The sequence below is a fragment of the Rhinolophus hipposideros genome (genome assembly GCF_964194185.1).
Source record: "Rhinolophus hipposideros genome assembly, chromosome: 5".
Taxonomy (NCBI): domain Eukaryota; kingdom Metazoa; phylum Chordata; class Mammalia; order Chiroptera; family Rhinolophidae; genus Rhinolophus; species Rhinolophus hipposideros.
Window position 1 is genome coordinate 70,259,345 of NC_138051.1, and position 7,157 is coordinate 70,266,501.

Here is a 7,157-nt window from a genome sequence, read left to right on the forward strand (position 1 = left end):
TTCGGCAGCACATATACCAAAACGCACAACAGCAATAACAGAGAAAAAAATATGAGATGAAGCAACAATTCATGGCGCTTCCATGGTCAACAAAAGACAGAAGGAAAATTAAAGCGCCCAGCTCTACACAGAGGCACTTCAGGAGTCAGAGGTTCGGCCCTGCTCCTTGGAGATCTCTCTGGGTTAGGGCAGGATTGAGTCAAGAAGGGTTTGGCTCATCTCTGAATCCGTGGGATGAAAGTTCAACTACAGTTCTTGGCTTTCAACTTCCACTACAGGAAATGAGAGCAAAAGATGCATGATTAATCTTGGTCACAATCTATTTTTTTTTCTCCTTGGGGGATATTATATCACAATCCAGAGTCGTTTTGTGCATGTTGTGTGTTAAACATGTTCTACTCTGGTGATTTCATTTTGTTCTGAGTTCTGTGGTGACTCAAAAACTTCATGATACTATAGCTGGAATAATTTTGTTGCATTGTAAGCCATGTCCTCCAAGCCTCCCAGAATAAGGGAGTAACAAGAGAGTAATAAGAGTAATAAGAGAGTAACAAGTTCTGCTCATTAAACAGAACAAATTCTGTTCATCTGTTTTAGGGCATATGATGTCTGGGGCAATCTGAGGAGAGGGTCCCTAAGCCCATATCTGAGTCTTGCCTAAGAGCCTCCTACCATCCCTAGCCTTCCAGGGACCCAGCATAAGCCAGTCTTTTTTGAGTTTATGTTACTTCTTTGAAGAAGTAATAAAAACTCACGGCAGGGTGGTTTGTTTGGGGTAGCTTTGTAAATGCACACCTAAAAATGTCACCACCTGCCATTTTTTCAATCAATACTTTTTAAGCAATTGGGTTTTTTTCTCCTAGTGGGGCAGCTCACGCCAACCTCCAGCTGCTCATGGCAGTCCCGCTCCAGGGAGAGCCATTGTTAATCTTAGCTGCAGAGGACGCAGCTCACTGGCCCATGTGGGAATTGAACCTGCGACCTCAGCATTAGGAGCATGGTGCTCCAACCACCTGAGCCACCAGGCCAGCCCTTATCTAGCCCTTTGATATTCAAAGTGTGGTCCAGGAACCAAGAGCATGGATTTCCTGGGAGCTGGTCAGGACTATGAAGCGAATCTCATGCCCAATTCAGATCTAATGAATCCAAACCCGCATTTTAATAAGACCCCCAGGTGATCTGTGTGCACATTAAAATTTGAGAATACTGATCTATGAGATAACCAAGTTTATCATCAGTCTTTACACCCAGACATGCAGCTGCCTGATGAAGAAACCATCAGCTTCGCCTGTCTCTCAGATGCTACCTTTTGGGTATCCCTTAGACTAATATTTGAGTGGTTCACATTTACTGTATGAATAAAAAGGCTTTCGGAAGTCCTTTATTTTTCTTGTCATATGCTGCCCAGCTGTAGTAAAGGAAAGGGCATATTTTGGAATCAAAAGGAGAAAAGCAGCATCTGGTTTATAAGATCCGCTAATTCTAAAGTACTTCTGTTCTAAAAGTCTTTCTGGTATTTATAAGGGAGAGGGAAAAAATGTCTTCTGAAATTATTTTCCATGAAGAAATAAGAAAGATTCATAGCCCATTAAGTCATAAAATGAAGATAAAACAAATCTCTGAGGCATAACACGTTTGGTGAAGCTTCTGTCTTCATTGCTTAAGATGATACAGTGCTCTAGATGCCAGAACAAGGATTGACTGCAAACAACTTGTCCTCTAAACAGGGCATTTCACAGATTACTATTGCGATTGCCTTAAGCACAGACCAGAGGTGTATTCACTCATTTAACACATTTTTATTAAACATCACAGGGAACCATGCTTTGTCCTTCCTACCCACACCCCACCTTATGTACAAGAGCCCTTAAAAAATTGTACACACACACACACACACACACACACACACTGAAGTCTATCATCTTATTCAAGCCCCACTGTTGGTAAAGAAGTTATGACAGCAAATCATATCTACCTTCAAGCTAAGAGAGTAGAAGAATTAACACTTCCTTTGTACCTGCAAATGGCAGAAGGACCTGATGCCATTGTGCACATACGGTCATGGGACCATCTCCTCCAGGAAGGACCTATTGTTTCCTGCAGCAGGCTTCCCTTTATGCTGTTGATAGAGTTCTGACTTTGGTACTTTCAACCAGGTGTCTTCCTTCCTGTTCTAGGCCATGGGAACCCACTTGTGACCCACGAGACCCTTAAACTGAAAAGCTTTTAAACTCAGACACCTTTTACATTTGGGAGCCGATTGGCTATCCAAAGTGACTAGCATTCTTGGAAGGGTTTAGTCAAATCCAAAAACAGAGTCTTACCAAAGATTATTTTCATTATTGCAAATGTATCCCTGATTGCTTGCTCATAACCACTGGTGCAAGCTGCCAAAAGGGTGGCTCACACCAGGGACTGTCTGTCCTCCTGCAGCCTGCCACAGCATGACACACCTACACATTCACTTCCTTTCCAAGGCTCCAGAATCAAGTCTAGTTTATCTTCTTCATAAGAAACTAATAGGGCGAGTAAACAGGCATGACCAACCAATCTCCCTTCCAGAATCTATTTACTTGTAATTTTCACATGTTTGACTCTCAGTCCCTTTATTGCAACGGTAACTTGAAATCCCAGTCCAAGATATCGGAGAGCCTCTCTTCATTTGAATAAAAAAATGTTTCTAACGAATTAAGCATTGCAAAGTAATCAAGTGCTAAAGAAAAGAGACCCCCTGATCGGAGCCCACTTGCTTCTCTTCCTCCACTTGTCTGGCGCTTACAGTGTAGAGATTGGCATGACTGAACTGATGATGGTACATTAGTCACTTTTGGCTTTGCCCTGAAGTTGGCTCAGATTTTGTTAATGCTGAAATTTGCAGCTGATTTCAATTGGACTTTGTTTTTCATTAACTGGTGTTTATGTTTCAATGGGGAAATGGTTCAGCATTCGCTCGGAACTTGCTCAAGCAGGAGCCAAAAGCTGAACAAAATTTTCCTCCTAAATACATTGCAACATATTTTTAAATGTTGGATGTCTTCCTGCCACTCAGTAACATTGATACCACCCCCAAATATTTTGCTTTCGATATGCAGATTCCAAGAGGAAAATGGAAGACGGAGGTCCAAAACAGCCTCAAATCTCAGACCACCTGCCTTCGATGGTGCACCTCACCACATTGCAGACATCTTTGGAACTTGCATGAGCAGCACAGTGAGGTCAAGAAACCGTGATCTGTTCCTGTGTTACTGTAGGAAGAACTTGCAAGCTGGCAGGATTCAATTTCTACATTAAGTGCATAATTTTGCATGTATACTTCCTTGAGATAATAACTATTAACAATTCATCGATATCCTTTATTGTGTGTGTATACAGTTTGTTTTAAGTGAACAAATGCTCTTTCAAATGATTTTAAGTTGTATAATATTTGTGACTCCAGGATATTTACATTTATTCCTTGCTGGTCATCCTATCTTCAACATCACAAAAAGAAATAAATTACCATTCTCATCTTGGTCATATTGATATTCTTTGTTAAAGCAAAATGCGTTTTTCTCTTTTGGGGACCGTTGTTTGTTTGGTTGGTTGGTTTTGGGAAGTGGTTATATATAGGGTTTGAATGACTTTCCAGTAAGCCCCAATGTTTTAACAATCAAGGTCAAAGCATATGATCCTATGGATTAGGAAACCATTTTTGTTAACACAATTATTCAGTATGCAAAAGAAATTGTACAGCCAGAGGAACTTCGAGGCAAATATAAAGCCAAAAAAGCTTAAGAAATGTTTCCTTTACTCCTGAGAATGAGGACCTGAAACACAGAGTAGAATAATCCCTCTAAATTCCTTACTGTTGGGGACAAGTCTCAGCCTTACACTACCAAACACAGTGCTTGGCACCTGCTCCTCTTTTTCTCCTCCTGTCCCTATTTTTTGTTCCTTTATTATCCACATCACCTCCTCAGAGGTCTTTAGCACCCCCTTCAGGATCAATACACTCCAGGATCACTACAACCAGCCATTAATCCTTCTAGATCTCCCTGTACTTAATTCCAAACAATCCTACTCATTAAAACAAAAGGAGAACATTGTAAAAGAAATGTCAGAAGATTCATCTTGCAAATGAGGACCAAAATTCTCCTAATCCATTAAATTGTTTCACGAGTAAAAATTTTCAACAGAAAATAATATTTGCAGAATTTGCCATAGAATGATTTAAAAGTTACTTCTTAATAATTCACTATGATGTTCTGAAGAAAACCAGACAGGACAGGTGCACATTATTTTTTAAGAAAACGTCTCCTGAATGACGGACAAGCAGTTCCTCTTGAAAAACTTTATAAAATACAATTTGTTTTACCAATGCTACACTATTTTCAATTACATGTACAGTTCATTTGTTATCTTAAAAATGCTTTTTATTACATTAAAACTAATTAATTTGAGGAGTTAATTGGGTAACTGTAGCAGAGTTTAGTACTTTCCTGGTGCCTCATTCATTTCTTAACCAATGGAAAAAGGGAAGTGTGAATTACCATTTTAATCAATGGAGCTAATAAACCCAGAAGTAGAATAAGTTGTGAGAATCTATATTCTTCATTCAAAAAACACTCCCACAGAGTGGGGATATCTAGGAAATTGCTGTCACGCAGGGTGTCATGCGGGGTCTCTGGTCCCGCTCCCCACATAAGAACACAGGATATGGTGAGGCCAAAAAGGAACACCCACGGAGCCATAGATGGGGGAGTCATACCACTATATTCTTGCTAGCAGCTGGGTTAGAGACACAGGAAGCAGGAGCCACACTATCCGCAACCTGCTGTCCACTTCTCTGCAATCTGCAACCTGCACTCCATCATGCTAACTGCAATCTGCATTTGCCAGCCACCATCTTCTTGCTAGCCCCCATTTTCTGCTAGCGTAGCCACAGCAGTTATATTAGTGGCCAATGGCTCACTGGTTACAGCTGACGGCCAACTAGCCACAGCTGATGGCCATCCAATCACAGTTGATGGCCATTTACTACCTGAGCCAGCACCTTTCCATATGAGGCCGAGAGCCTGGAAACTGCACTCCTGGTTCTGTCCCCACAATTGCATAATAAACATATTTCCAGGAGAGTTGGTTTCATCTAGAGCTCCCCTAAAAGGCACTGAACCATCATTCCCCTACACCCACTTTTCACATTACCTGGGAAACTGCTTAAGAGCATACAACTTTTACCTCCACAGCAATCTCTCTGAATCTCCCGTTGAGGCTCCTCTCCATTTCTTTCTCAGTCCCTGTTGTTGTAAGCTTTGATTTGAGTGACAGCAAAGGATTATCTTCCTAGAGGCTATACAGGAAACTAGAGAAAAATTGCAGTCTCCATAAAATAATCAAGCGTGCACTGAGCTACCTCCAGAAGAAACCACAAGCATGCTAGTCAGTGGTGAGAGATAGTCTTTCATCAATAAAATCAAGGACTTCTCCAGGCAGAAATAACTTGGAAAGAGCACTCCAGGAAAGCATTGTCTCCAACAGAGAGTTTGGTTCTGAGTCTGAGAAACCTGACACATGCCGCCGATCAGCTTTCTGATCTTGGGCAAGTTACCTGGCCTCTCTGAGCTTTGGCTTCATCATCTGTAGAATGGTAATAACAATGTCTACAAGCCTGGTTGACACAAGAATTACAAAAAAATTAATCCAAAATGTCCTACTTATAGTCAGAAATCTATAAATGGTAGCAATAGTTATATCTTTATTTCCCAAGGACAGTGCCTTGCACAAAATTAGAGCTAATAAATACTTATGGAAAGGAGGGAGGGAGGGCGAGAAGGGCAAAGAAGGAGAAAAGAAATGGGAGGAGAGATTTGAAAAAAGATTCAAGTTTAGCACTGACAGAGATAGTTTCCTCTTTTTAATTAATAACTTTCCTGATTATGATATGTATTTATTGTAGACGTTTTCTGAATACCACGGATGAGGAGCATTGGGGACTGTGAGCCAGCACCGCCGGTCCTGCAGATCAGAGTTCTCTGGCTCGCCACTGCAGCTACGCTGCCTGTCACGGCCATTCCATTCACCTACCCGCTAACAGCTACATGTCACCACCTGGTCTCTGTTCTTCCAGACCCCTCTCACTTCCACTGACACCGGGCAGCCCAGTTCCATGGCAGTTTCTCCCACCATCAGCCCCAGTCTACAAAGAACAGTCACTCTCCAGATTTACTAGGATGCAGGAGCCCCTCCCCGGTGCATTCCTTATTGCTCGATTGAAGGGCGTGTCCACAGAACCTGCCAGGTGAAATGACCAGCTGGTGAGTTCTCCGCTCTTCTGTAATAAATCCGTTCTGACGGCCCACCTTTCTGAGCTTTCTGCCCTCAAACACTCTTCCAGAACAGTTCTAGCCTGCTCTTCATTAATGTAAGCCACTGTTTTCCCCAGGCTTTAAAGAGTCATCCAACAGTACATTGGGACCAGATCTGGGTGCTCTGGCGCTGTTAAATCCTGAGTCATGGGAGAATGTCCCCAAGCTTATCCAAGCTTCTATCCTGCCACCCACGGCCTGTCATCCCAATCCGACACCCTCAAGATTTATTCCTAAGCACATTCTACTGATCCCTGTTTATACTAATCATGCTGTGAGGCAGCTTTGACGGAGAATCTCGTTCCTCCCACTACAAGTCCTTCCCCAGTCAATTCATCCTGAGACTTGACCCTAATTATCAAAGTTAAACCAGCGTGGGGTTGTGGAGAGTGTTTGAGAAGGGCCAGTATTATCATGTAAAGCACCCTCCCCAAATGGGGCTTCAGCCTGGTATCCAAGGAGGGAGGAGGATCTTCTCCAGCAAGGAGGAGTGGTCCGGGAAGCTCAAGCTCATCCAGAAATGGTCTACATTACAGGTCTCTGTGTCCCCCTCCTTCCCTATGAGGCCCTGGACATACGTAGAGGAGACTGCTAAGGTGTGGGAGCCAGTTTTTTATATCATTCAGCTACTCTCCCAACTAGGTCTGAGGCCTGATTTTCAGCACAGTCTGTCCTCCAGCTTCCGAAGAGTCTCTTCACATGCAGCTTTCCTATCATACCCTGAATGTTCTGATTGCACTTAACCAACTTATCCTACAGCCCTGATAATTACCATTCTTCTCTTGCCTCTCAAATGGTGTTCATTTTGTATTA

At 42.4% G+C, this 7,157-nt stretch overlaps 1 protein-coding gene across 1 annotated transcript in view; it reads left to right on the top strand.

Moving 5' to 3' along the window:
• The window catches only part of RHOJ (ras homolog family member J), an 85,947-nt gene extending 82,426 nt beyond the window's left edge, over nt 1-3,521 (top strand). The window contains exon 6 of the mRNA XM_081047259.1: nt 3,093-3,521. The gene's annotated coding sequence lies outside the window, so the exon portion shown is untranslated. The remainder of the gene's footprint in view (nt 1-3,092) is intronic.
• The last annotated feature ends 3,636 nt before the right edge of the window (nt 3,522-7,157 follow it).